Here is a 14,007-nt window from a genome sequence, read left to right on the forward strand (position 1 = left end):
TCAGATAAATATATATACAAAATGAAAGGTACCAGAATTAAGACAGAGATTGCAGCGGATAAACCAATTGAAAAAGACAAATGAAATAAAATAAGATCTAGATACACTATTTTAGAGATATCAAGGTTGACATCTGAAAAAAATGACTTGTTTCCATACCTTGGAGTTCATTTCAATTAGCATCATTTTGTAAGGTCAAATGTACATAGCTTTGGAGCCAGCAATCCCACTCCTGGGCATTTGTGGAAATGATCTCAAGCTAAAACTTACTATGTTTTTGGAAGCATTATTACCATATCTAAGATATTGAACCAAACTAGAAGCCCCTCTATATATGAATAGTTCAAGAAAAGGTGGTATATATACACAATGAAATTTTATGTTTCTATCAGAAAGAATGACACAGCCCCTTTCTTAAGAAAATGGAAAGACTTGGGAAAATAGTCATGGAACCTAGGTTCCATGGTTTCCTTCATTTTTATTAATAAATGCTTAGGATAATCCTGGAAGACAGGTTCACATTTTAAACTCTTAATATTCCCTTTTTTCTCCCTCTTCCTCTCTCATTCCATTTGTGTGTGTGTGTGTGTGTGTGTGTGTGTGTGTGTGTGTGTGTGTGTGTGTGTGTGTGTGTCTGCGCGTGCGCACGCGTGCCACCCAGTAATGAAACTTGACTTGGAGCCTCAAACTCTTGCTTGGTTTTTTCACTAATGACTGACTGAGTCTGTACTATTTGATCCAAAGTTTCAATCTGTCTTTGATTAAACAATTGAACATAAATGTCTCATGGATTGCTACCCCAGCCATCGGTGAACTATGATCTTCCAATCTCAGGCTCATGACTATCTAGAAATAAGGATAAGGCACTGGCAGCCAGCTCTATTGCCAAGTGTCTTTTGCTTTTATTTGTTTTTGTTTTTTGTTGTTTTTGTGCATCCAAAATCTCTAAGAAAAACAAATCATTTATAATCAGGACTATTCACATAAAATGTGTATTGTTTAAAGATTACCTTAATAATGTTATTCTTTTGCATCCACATTATGTGATTTGATTTTTTTTTATCTCTACTATTGCAAACAGTCAAGTAACATACACATTTTGAATCTTCTTGTCTTGTTTTTATAGTTTGTTAGGTGTTTCAAAACAGAGTTTATCAAGGTTTAACTCTTCACTACTGAAGCAAGACTTTTATGATTATTCAATATCCTGTAAATCGTACGTTCATCACTTCTTGTGACACCTTATGAGCACAGGTAGTTTCTTACACGTACTTTAGACCCCAATGTGATGTGCTCTACTGCCATATATGCAAGGGCATCCTTTGTAATTCTCCTTGAATTTTCACTGCTCTTTTCTCTACTCTCCAGTGCTAAGTCCTGTTATGATCTTGTTGATTTTCTCCCCCGATACACCTTCATCATTGTATCTTGGGACTACTGGTATGCACTACTGTACTTCTGTCCATTCTCATTATGCTTTGGCTTAACCTTTCTCACCCTGGAGGGCCAGAGATGGGGATATTTTCTTCAATCTTTAGCTACAACATCTATCTTTATACTTTCTAGAACTACATTCATTGAATTCTTTCTGTAAAGTCTAAGGCCTTGACAATAATTACTGCATTTTCATGGCTTTTTGATTTGGCATTAGGGAAGAATATAGGTCAGTAACTGTAACTTAGGTAAAAGAAGATTGCAATCATTCCTCAATAGCTGTTGTTCATTGGATAATGTTTACTTCAAGATCTGCCTGCTTCCTTTTAATTGTTTATTTTTCAATGTAGCCTTTTCTTCTGGAAAGTATTTATGGGCCGAGTGAAAATCAATTCCTACTGTAATTAGTCATTAATTTTATTCCAACATAATTTCACAGATCCTTCTGAGTTTCTTCAGGGTCTGTATAGTAGTGCTTCACATTCTTAGATATGTTTTAACATCGATGCATCCAATGATAAAGACACATTGCTTAAATCACCATTTTGATGACTGCAATAAACCATCTTGCAAGCTCACTGATACCCCACCCTCACTACTCTATTCCCTCATAGTCACATTGCTCCCCTTTCCTAGTACATCCAAGCTACTCCCTTCCCTTTCATACCAACTAGCCTTCTCCCTCGATCCTCTCCTATTTTCATCAGAACCTCCGCCCATAACTAGCCTACTTCAAACTGGACTAACCTTTCAAACCCAGCCTTGAACTTACTTCTTCTTACAAAACCCATCATGCAATACCCAAAACCCTTCACCTCCCTATAACTGCCCTTGAAGCCTCACCTTGCTTGGCTAGAAGCTTCTCACACAGCCCATCTCCTGCCTAGAAAGCCAGCCCTGTTCTACCACAAGCCTCACCACCTCCCACAAGTGTTCTCTCAATGCCCTGCCTTACTCCTCAGATGAACCCGACCCCTATTGGCTCCTCCCTCAGATCCACACCCTACTCTACCAGATACCCAGCCCATAATTATCTACACCTTTATATCCCTTCCACTCCTTCTCAAAGCCCCTCCTCCAACTATCCCCATGGCTCCAAGCCCTGCATTTCTCCAGAAAAAACCCACTAGAATACCCCCAACACACTATCCCATCTCTCAACACCCACATTGCTCCACTAGAAACAACTGCATCAGATGGCCTCCATCTGGAAGCCTCACCAGGCTCAACTGTAAATCCCTGTCCCTCCGTTTTCCCTTTTTGAAGGTTGCTTTGCCCTACTGGAAACCCTGTACAAAGACCATGGCCTGCCTTGCAATACTGAAATCCCCACCCAACATTACTCCTCTTTTCAAAGTGGTGACTGACTATACCAGAAACCCCATCTTAACCATTCTGGTGCACTGCATCCTATCAGTGCTCTCACAAAGCTCTGGTTCTGAAAATCTCCTCCATACATTGTGACTGCACTCTTCTCTTCAGGAAACCCAACTTCCACCCTAACATACTCTCCAAAGGCCTGCCATTGTCCACCAGAATCCCCGCCCCTTACTAGTCCATGTCTTCCTTTTACCACCCTGACCTCTCAAGGCCAGACATTGAAAAGCCTCTCCCTCATAGCTCCGCATTCCTGCACCAGAATCCCCACATTCTGTCAGCCTCTTGCCTACATTCACTGCCTTGCCTTATGGAAAACCTCATCCTACATATCCCACAAGGGCTCACAATGCTCCCCCAGAACCCTTCCTCTAAGTAACCTCCTCCTTTGTAGCTTTGTTCTTCCTTCTCAAAGCTCTGCCCCAATCAGCCTCCAGCCCTGTGACCCAGCCTTCTTACTAAAGTACCGCATACTCTACAAGAGACCAGGGCCCTAACAAGTCTAGTACTTCCTGTCTCCTCCCTGTGGTCTCAAAGCCCAACACAGACTGGTCTTCACTCCCTAAGACTCACCATGCTCCACTACAGAGACTGTGCCAATACCAACTCCCCCTTTTAACCAGAGAGGGCTCCACCAGAAACCCACACCATCTCATCCATGAAGGTCCAATCTAGTAACTGTTATGAGATATGTGATATTGTACTGGCCATAGAATTCATACTAATCAATATGATAAGAAAGCAGTCTTGCAAAAAGGCAACAAAAATTAGACAGCTATTAGATGCTTTATTCTAGTTTGGGGTTCTGTTACCAGGCAGATACACATTGTGTGAAAATGTATGAAGGTGATTCTTCTTATTGGAAACCATTCTTTGAAGTATCAGTAAGGTTTCATGAATGATCATTTTATTTCTAGAAAATTCTTACATATTTGTGCCCATTAACTTTAAAAATATTAGTTATTTTAAATCCTCTCTTTTCATTGAGGAAAGAGTGTTAGATGACTTTCAACTCACCTCCATAATAAATAATTTTTGAGTTGCTTACCTTACTATGTACCAGAGTTTTTAGCAACAGAAATTCTCTACCAGGGGGCTGGGAAGGTGGCTCAGTGTTAGAGTGCTTGCCTTGCATGCATGAGGCCCTGGGTTCGATTCCTCAACACCACATAAGCAAAAAAGAAAAAAGCCAGAAGTGGCACTGTGGCTCAAGTGGTAGAGCACTAGCCTTGAGCTGAAGAACTGAGGTACACTGCCCAGGCCCAGAGTTCAGGCCCCACGACTGGACCCCCCCAAAAAAAAAACATGAAAAAGAAATTCTCTAACAGAATCCATTTTGAATTTCCTCCTTCCACTAAAGTGTCCTTTGGAAAAGATTAAAATGAGATTATACAGGTAAAATGCCAGAAATAAAAACGTATTTTTTATCATAACAAAATTATGATAAAGACCCCATCCAATGTGCTTTTAATTTTCTAACAAAAGAAACTTAAGCCTATTTAACTGTAAACTTTCTGAAGACTATAAGACAAAAATATAAGAAATGCCCTCTTATACCATGGTTCTGAAAACAAAACCAAAATAAGGAAAGACAACATAATGACACAGAAGGAAATGAAGAACTTGTACATATGATATAGCATGTAAAAAATACACTGAATCAGGTAAAAATTATTTTGGTCACCATGTCTGGTTGTTCAATATATTTCATTTTAAATATTGTTCTTTGTTAACCTGTGACTTAATATTAAAAGTCTCAGCAGGGCTATGCCCAGGTAATTGTGTAGTTAGTCAATTTCATCATTGCAAGATCATCAGGATGAAAAACTCCACACACCTTAAGACACACCTGCAACAGCAGTAGACATACACTCCTATTGGTCCAACAGTGTAAGCCAGACCTGTGTTTTTACCAAAGCTTTGTATGTGGTATGCTATGGTTTATTCAGGCTGAAGAGCCAAAATAACTCTAATTTAAGATTAACCCTACCATCTTGTGCTAGGCTTCCCTCAGAGTAATACCAAGAGAGAGAAAAAAACCACAGGTTGCCACCAACCCTGCCCACCCTTAAGAAATCAAAACACTTTCCCAAGTGTTCCAGGAACAGTACATACCAATAGTTCAGAGAAAAGGCAGTGTGGTTTGGGTGGACTCAAACCAATCATGTAACTGCTTGTGTGGAAATTCCCTAAATTTGTTTGTTCAGTACTATAAAACTGTGCTGATGTTGTGCTCAGGGATTCTTATTATCACCGGTTAGTGAGTGCACAGAAGACCAGCTTGAGCTTGCAAATAAAAGACTCTTATGCTGTTCATATTGGTCGTGGTCTCTGGGGGTCTTTGGGGCGTCTCAAGTCTGTACAACATTTCTGGGGGTTCATGTGGAATCTCCCTCATAAAACAATCCAGACGCCCCACCACAGAGAATCAAAAAACAAAAACAGCTGTTAAGTCAAGGCACTGCTGTTCTGCATATTTGGTTGCCTGTAATTTCTGTATCTGTAATTCTGGTTTCCCACAGGGTCTGTATTCTGGTTGGCAAGGACTCTTGGTAGACGCGCTATAAGACTGCCAACGGGGTTCTTTGAGAAGATGTCCCCAGACCCCTCTTGGTAGATTGCTGTTTAGTACAGATATTTTTGGGAAATTTTCTGTCTGTAGTCTCGCACTTTCATGCAGACATTTTGTGGGAAGTTTTCCATCTGTATTGGGAAGTTTTCCATTTTGGGGGAAACTCTCCGTATGTAGTTCGGCACTTTCTTGTTTACAATTTACAATGATGCAGTGTGTCTTTGTAAATTCTTTGTGTTGAGTGTTCTGTTTGTCATTTGGAGTTTATATTAGCCTTTGTCCTTGGCCCAGGAGGGTCTGAATATGGGGGAAAAATCTGTCAGTCTGAGGGGATGGCCGCTAGGGACTTATTTCCCTTGTTCCAAAATGACTGGGACTTCTCTTCCACTTTGGAAGGCCCCTGGGTCAACAAAAGTTGGTGAGACATCACCCCATTCACTGAGACCTGATTGTTCTCTGTTCTGTTTCTTGAGGTAGGGAAGTTCTGGGTGAGAGTAGCATGCTCATTCAGCAGACTCTGGATTCAGCTTGCTGAGTGAGAACGGCACAGAGTTCTGGTAGGGATAAACTCAGCCTTTGGGTGTTGAGTTGTCTCGTTCTGTTTTAGAATTGGTACGAGCTTTAATGTGGGTTTTTGGTTTTTGTGATTTTGTTATTTATTTGAACATCTCTGGGGAAATAAAAGCTCCAGCCTCCAGCTGAGCTCAGTCACAGAGAAGGCTGTGTGGCTGGGTTTCACTTTTCAGCTAGTCCTGACAATGTAAACTGCTCTTGTATAAAATTGGATAAAAATCAGGCCAGTTTAGTTTCAGGTGACCATCCCCCCAGCATTCCTCCAACAGAAGGGATTCAAAAGACTAATTGGAGAAATGCCTTTGTAAAGCAAGCCCTTGAAAAATGAAACTCAACAAAGATACTTAGTTTAAAAGAAATATTGTCTTAAATTTTTGTTTGAAAATTTTAGAAAATGTAAGTAAAAGTTGTTTTTATTTTTGCATGCTTAAATATCTGTGTGAGTATGTTTTGTATGTGTTTGGTAATATGTTGAAGATAGACATTTTCAGCATTCTGTAACAATTGGGTTAGTTCAAAATTTAAAATTCAAAAGGTTATGACGTTTGGACACTACCAAAAATTTTTTTAAAGAATTTTCACTTTGTTTTAAATGGATTTTAAGGATTCTTTAACTTGAAAATTAGAAAATCTGGTATTTTAGAATGCATAAGTCTCTTTACACTGTAATAAAGATATCTGGCTTAACAACAAGGAGAAACTTAGAAGACAAGAGAAGAACTATCTTTAGGAGTGAAGGGTGAACATGCAGAAGTGCAGTTCAGCTGGTCATGCACAGTGGAACCATGCATGGTGAAAGAGGGCAAGCTGGCACAAATGCAGTTCATATAACCCTAAAGAGTTGGATTGGGTGCGTGCCCATTACACAGGAAGGGCAAAGTGGCTCATCTTTATTTTGTACCTTACCTTCAGATAGACACTGGAAACATGATGGTAAAACTGAATGATGTAATGATCGGATTATCATTGCTAAAACTGTCCCTTGGATATGTTAAAATTAAAATTAAGAAGGCCTTTAAAAAGGATTAAAAAGTTTATTTATATAATGTGATTTGTTCTCAATGATATTCTGCTATTGGATATTTTTTTTTAAATGGTGTTAAGTCTAGCTTCTTGGTACAGTGATTGTGATTGTAATTTTTGCAATAAGAAAAAATTCTTATTTGAGTTTAAAAGTTTTCATGTGTATCTGTTTTAAAACAAGCATCCAAGAGAAAATGAGTGACACCTAGCCTTGAGAGGTCAAGGGATTTTTCAAAATGCAACTAAAAACTAAAGTATAGAATATTAAAACGGAGATAACAAATTAGGAATTGATTTCTGGATATAAAGTTTAAAAGTAAAAACGTTCTAAACATTTACCTCAAAATGCTAAAGGAAAAATTAGGATTACCAAAATAATTGCTTAATTCCTATTTCAGTTTGCTCTCATAGGTTTTTTTTTTGTAACAGTTCCTAGCAGGTCCACAAAAAGGAGTGAGGATTCTTGTAAGTTTATCAGATGTAACTTTGGCTCTTAGTACTTTTCAGGTAAGAACATGCTTAAAAGACACTTCTATGTTGAACACCTTGTTGCTTTTAAGTGGATGAGAGTGGCCTTTTATGAGAATTGTTGATCTACAAACTGGTTCCAAGCCAGCCCAGGCAGAAAAAGGTCCTTGTGAAACTGTCACTTCTACTCAGCCAAAAGATGGCTGAAAGAGCAAGCAGAGTTTCTTTAGGACTCAAAGTGGCAGAGCGATAGCCTGCTGTAGATCTGAGGGACAGCACTCAGGCCCCGAGTTCAAGTTTAGCAACTAACTAAGGGAAATGCCAATGAGGCATTTTTGCCAGTGTGGAGAAGACACTCCTGGGATGAAAACAATGGAGGAGCATCCAGACACCATAAGCCACTGCTTGTATGGCAGAAATAATGTCAGATCCTAGAGTCATTTGTGTGTGGCTTTTCAAAAATTGGTCAGAGCCAGGAGTTCATGGGAACATAGTTTGTAAGCATGCCTACTGTCTATGTCTATCTACCTTGTAAGGGACAGGAACTCTTCAGTCATCTGTGATAGTACTAAAAAGTTAAGGTTTTAAAATGTGGAAGATAGTTTTGATCCCAACCCCTGTATGTGCCAAAAACTCTAATTGGCAGTAAATTTTGAGCTGATGCCAGCTACATGAAATTCATCTGCTCAGGAAAAAAACTTTGTAAACCTGAGAGTGTGTTTCTATTGATATCAGTCTGAAGGCCTACATAGGTAACTGAGGCATTGTTAGGATTACTAGAGATCACATTCCTATGCCATCCAGAAAGATCCTTTTGTAAACTAGAAGTCTAAATAAGCTCCACTGCTGTAGCCAGAAAAAAGGTCTGTGCATTTGTTAAAAGTTAAAATATTGTTCTTAATGACATTTAACCCTGATAACCTCTTTGTAAAATAGGCTATGTGTATAGGTTCCTGGCTAACTAGGATCAACATCCCTGAGTCAGCTTGAAGAAGTGACAGAAGCTGAATCTTTGCCCAACATCCCTTTTAAGAACAAGGGACCAGATTCACTTTTTTTAAAATGTGGCAAAACAGACAGAAGGAAAAGACATGGGAAATAATAGTACAGGCCTGAGCCCTGTATATCTGCCTAGAAAATCCTAGCCCTATTAAAAGAACTATCAAATTTAAAATGTTGTCAGCTTGGTAAATTGTCCTGGGCTATTGTCTAAATAGTTTTAAAATCTAGTGGGGTCACAGCCTGCCAAGCCTATGCCATGTGTCCTTAACCAGGTTGTGTAGGAATTTGCAGCTCAGCACGAGGTGTGACTGTCCCTTGGAGCCACTTAGAGACCCTGTGCTGCTGCTGCTGTTGCTGCTGCTGCTGCACACCCTAATGGGTAAAGTTCAACGACAGCCTGACAGTCACCTGGAGGAAATCCACATCATCACTCAGACCACCTCCACTGCAGTAAAATAGACTGAACTCCTGCTTGACTCCATCACCTGAGAATGCTTCCCTGTTGATATCTACTACAAAATAAGATCATGTGGGACATTCTTTTAGTGATATCTAATAACCCTCTCTACTCCCACAGTGGATATTAGTGGCAAGGTTATTGCTGAATTGCCTTAAGCACTTCAGGGTCACAGCCTCTTTTCTCTCTGGTAGGGTAATAACCTGCTTCTTCCTGGGTATGTTTTAAAGATAAAGGAGGATTTCTTTTTTAAATCAACGGAGACAGTAAGAGGAATGAGACCCAGCCCTAATCTTAGCCTTAAAATCTAACAAGCTTTTCATCCCATTAGTGCCCTGAGGCTTTCTGAGATAACATGGTTCCACAAGTCAAAGTAAAAATGGGCACACACACACACACACACACACACACACACACACACACACACACACACACACACACACACACAAACACTCCCACAGAGATGTACACACACAGAGTCACAGGCAATATTGTATCTTAAATTCTTATCCAGAGATTGGACAACAGCCCACTTATTTGTGAAGGTTTTTCTTGATTATTTTGAAGGAGGAGGATAGTTCATGAGACACAGGTGACAAGACTTTAGTGAGGAATACTTTATAAACAACTAGCTTATAAAAAGAACAGGAGCACGGTTTTTATCTTTAAATCTTACATTCCTTCAACTATAGTTTTAAATAATAATCATTGAGGGGCTGGGAAGGTGGCTCAGTGGTAGAGTGCTTGTCTTGCATGCATGACGCCCTGTGTTCAATTCCTTAGCACCACGTAAGCAAAAAAAGAAAAAATCCAGAAGTGGCGCTGTGCCTCAAGTGATAGATTGCTAGCCTTGAGCTGAAGAGCTGAGAGACAGCGCCCAGGCCCAGAGTTCAGGCCCCACGACTGGACACCCATTCAAAAAAAATAATCATTGAATTATGAGAAGACAATGCAGCACCTCTTCCCTTCTCCCCTTCCCCTCTGTCATAAAATATGACAAAAATATCAAAAATAGTCTTTTATCTTAAAAAAATGTACACGTGTAAAAATGTCTGACTATATGTGTAAATTTTTTTCAATATTTTTATGATTGTTCCCACCTCTAAGTATTTGTCTTTTGGGCAGATTACAGCACACAGGGGCTTCAAGAGCAAACAAAAGATTAGGAAACATGAACCAAACAGTGTCCTAGGAAGTAGATGCAAAAAGCACATGGCAGGCTGAGAGGGCCCTAAGAGGCAAAATGATTTTTGCAGAACAAGAGGAATAGTGAAAAATAAGGAATAAGGCATGGATCTCACCTAGGAAAGCTTCCTTGAGGCTGAGACCATGCTGGTTCCTAGGCCTACCTGAGGATGTTGGGATTTGACAATGTCCACATTTGTATAGAGTGATGTGGGAGGGGAAATTTCAGCCTCCCGTTTTTCTTTAGGATGGTCTTATGTGAGTAAGCAGCTTAGATCATTGGGCTCTGAGAGATGACACTACTTCCCTCACAATGGAATAGAATATGGAACTCTGAGACCCAGGCAACTGTAACTTACAGTCAGCTCTAGCCAGCTCACTTGGCCTTTGGCTCAGAAACAAGAAAGACATTCCTGTATTGCTTTCAAAGTTCAAGAGAATCAGGTCCCAGGCATGAGAGGGGTGAGTGCCTCACTCGATACTGCAGACATTGGATCAGTGCCAAACCACGAATCCAATGTCTCAGGCCTTTTTATAAGAAGAAATAAAGGGAATCACAAGTCAACTCAGGTCAGGTGTAACTATGACAGGAAACCTATTTAATCTCATTCTAGCCCACAGTACAGGCTTCTTCTTGTGTTTTTATATGGGTATATTGATAAAATATTTACTGTGTACTTTTCAATCCTATTACTCTATTACTCATTTTGAAGTGTACTCCCATTTCCAGGTTTCAAAGATTCATTCTTTTTACCACCTTAGTGTGACAATGAGTCTGCTCAAATCCTGAATGTGCCTTATAATATATGGAGCTTGGACTCAGGCTTGTTGGAAATGCTGGTAATGGACCTGATCCCTGCCTACCAGAAAGGTGATCTCTTCTATGTTGGAAACTTCCACCGCCACTATAGAGAGTGGGAGACAATGGAGCAGTTGCTGGATATTGTTTAAAAAGTGAGTGTTCCTCATTCAAATCCAGGACTGATGAGACCCCCTGGCAGATTATTGGAATACTTGGTACCTCTCTGAGACTGTTTCAATGGGGTTTTATCACAGGAGCTTGGCTTGAGACAAAGAAGTGCACTCCCTGGATAACTCCTTACGAGTGGCCTGCCAGAACATTTCATTTTCCTCAGAAGCTAGTGGAGCCTTAACAGTTTGCTTGCTGAGAGACTAGGATTAAAGGAATGAGCCAGTGTCACCCAACATCCACCCTCACCTAGGAAATCACTATCTTGGAGGCCTTTGAAGGAATATAGATGGAAGAAAGAATGGAACTTGAACTTGGGGCCTGAGTGCTGTTCTGTTCATATCACTCTACCATTTAAGCTCCAATACCAGGTCTGGCCTTTGGCTGGTTAATTGAAGATAAGTGTCTTTAGAATTTTACAAACTAGACTGGGTTCAAACTGTGATCCTTAGATCTCACCCTCCTGATTAGTAGGATTAGAGGCATGAGCCATGGGACATTTATTTGGACAAATGCTGATAAGCATCCTCACAGAATTTCCATGAAATTGTGTAGACATATCTCTACTTTTTGTCTGTTATGTTTACATTACCATATGTGACTTAACCAGTCCCATGTCTGTCCTGTTAGTTCAGAAAAGGAGAAGCATAGAGTTAACTTCCTTCTCTCCTCCCATTGGTACAGATCCTTCTACCGTAACTGGGAGGAAGATGAACAAGATGAAGAAGTAAGTGGACGTTGACACAAAGAGAAGTTCTGTCTTTGAAAACTGGGTATCTTTGAGGTGTCTGAATCAAAGTCAACTTCCTTCTTTGCACACCAGTTGTGATTTTCACCAGGGGGTTGAGGCTTGGCACTTCAGTGGATAGCAGATTACACAGTGTGGGTGTGGTTGTGGTTTTGGACTCTCATGGATGACGAGGGGGGTATGTATAGCAAGTCAGATCAAGAGGGGAAACAACCTTCTCCTCCTAACATAGGGAGAATTTTAGATGATTATATTTGAGAAATTTCTAGAAGTGGGTTGTGAGGAGCATCCTGCTTGCAGGAGTCTCTTCCTACAACATGCAAGTCCCGCCAGAAAGAGGCTATAGTAAAAAGCTCAGGATGGGGAGGAAAGGCTCTCATTTTCCTTGTCACCAATCTGCCCATAGCCTAGTTTGTTCCATCTTCCCTATGTGGATGGACTTCTACCTTGATGATTTCTATGAGAACAAGAACCATGACACCCTGAAAGAACTTACACAGTATGTCAAGCTCAAGATGCCCTCTTTAGACTTGCTCTTCTGCTTACATATTCTTCTGGACCAGCTAGAAGAACGCATGGCCCATGAGACCAAGAAAAAATGGAAGAAGTCCTTGTTTAGAAACCTCAGAGCTGGTGAATATGGATGGAACTTGGGTCTTTAGGCATGGGCAGGATGGGCATAGAGCCCTTAGTACTCCCCAGCTTGGCAAAATATCCTTTTATGGATATTCTTTGCCAGGTAATATCTGTTCTCCTTTGAAGGAACGTGGAAGTAGCCACTCATTAGAAACATGCTAACTTCTCATCAGTGTTCAGTCCAAACTCAAGTTCTACAGCTTCCCCCATTAGATTCTCATGAAAGTTTGTCACACCTTAACTTCTTGAGTTCTAAGACTCCTGTACCTATTTCCATTCTCAGGTTTGTATCACAGTAGAGCAGCTCCTGCAGTTCTCCAGATAAAGAACCCATCAGTGATGTCGTTTATGATGACTCATGGAGATCAGAAAACATTACTGATCTCCAGAAGGCATGTGAACATAGAGGGTGTTTTTTTTAATATATAGAAAGGCCCAAGCAGGTTTTGAGTCCTGTGGACATCCCACTGGTTCTGAACCCCACATGTGAAGCAGGAGTAGCTGCACTTACTGCCAAGGAAGAAGATGATCCAGAATATCTTCCATTGATGTTGATAATCCACCTAGATTAGCTCCAAACAAGTAAAAAAGACATGTCTTGGTATACAGTGTAAATGTATGCTAATGGAAAATGACCCCAGTGTATCTTCAGGAAAACCAATAAGTGAGGTCCAAAATCTAGATTCAGTTGAGGAAAGGGAATCTTTCTTCACAGAATATCCTGACCAATCTGTCCTCCTGAAGGGGATCCAGTTTCCAATTGAGAAATTAGAATCTGTCCCTCCTTGGACTCAGGAAGAAAACCCTGTCTTTAATGAGGAAGTAAATCCCTTTTAGGACTCTGAGGCAGAATTTTTTCTGAAGGCAACTTAGAAGCCAATCTAGATTTAGAGATTCCTTCCCCCATTCCTGGGAAAACCTGTATTTTTTTTGTCCTGATGGTTATAAAATGCTCATTCTATTTTTCTAACTTTATTAAAATGTTAGTGTTTTTTATATAATCTAGTATTCATGAATCCTAATTATGTTTTTTAAGCCTACAATCTGAAGCATTGTGCATACGTGTTCTGTGGGGGGATAACAGAGTGACAGGGTGCTGTACAAGAGAGCCTACTGCATATTACTGAACTGTTAAATGCACAGGGAGCGGCAAGGAAGCCAGGCCATGCCTGTATGGGGAAATAAGGTGGCTACAAAAGGTCTATGAAATAGCAGGTTAGAGGTCCTAGAAAGCTGTTCTGTCAATTTGGACAAATGTCACAATACTTATAGTGGTATGTAGGATACTCTTCCAACCGTGAGTTCAAATCTGTTTACATTTCATTGTGCTTTGGGCACATATGGAAGAAAAGTTACTCTCCAATAATATCATACAGTAATGTGAATCATTTTCTTTAAAACTGCTCCAGGGCTGAGAAGGTGGCTCAGTGGTAGAGTGCTCGCTTTGCATGCATGAGGCCCTGGGTTCAATTCCTCAGCACTACATAAGCAGATAAAGCTGGAAGTGGCATTATGGCTCAAGTGGTAGAGCACTGGTCTTGAGCTGAAGAGCTTAGGGACAG

At 40.3% G+C, this 14,007-nt stretch overlaps 1 long non-coding RNA gene across 1 annotated transcript; it reads left to right on the plus strand.

Annotated features, from left to right (window-relative positions):
* Nucleotides 1-10,490: 10,490 nt before the first annotated feature.
* On the plus strand, nt 10,491-12,848 carry LOC138806822 (uncharacterized). Its single transcript, XR_011365988.1, has 4 exons — nt 10,491-10,553; nt 10,854-11,045; nt 11,746-11,788; nt 12,729-12,848. It is a non-coding gene; the product is annotated as an uncharacterized lncRNA (long non-coding RNA).
* Nucleotides 12,849-14,007: the final 1,159 nt, after the last annotated feature.

Source organism: Dipodomys merriami, unplaced genomic scaffold (genome assembly GCF_024711535.1).
Source record: "Dipodomys merriami isolate MVZ:Mamm:240054 unplaced genomic scaffold, mDipMer1.0.p SCAF_100, whole genome shotgun sequence".
Taxonomy (NCBI): domain Eukaryota; kingdom Metazoa; phylum Chordata; class Mammalia; order Rodentia; family Heteromyidae; genus Dipodomys; species Dipodomys merriami.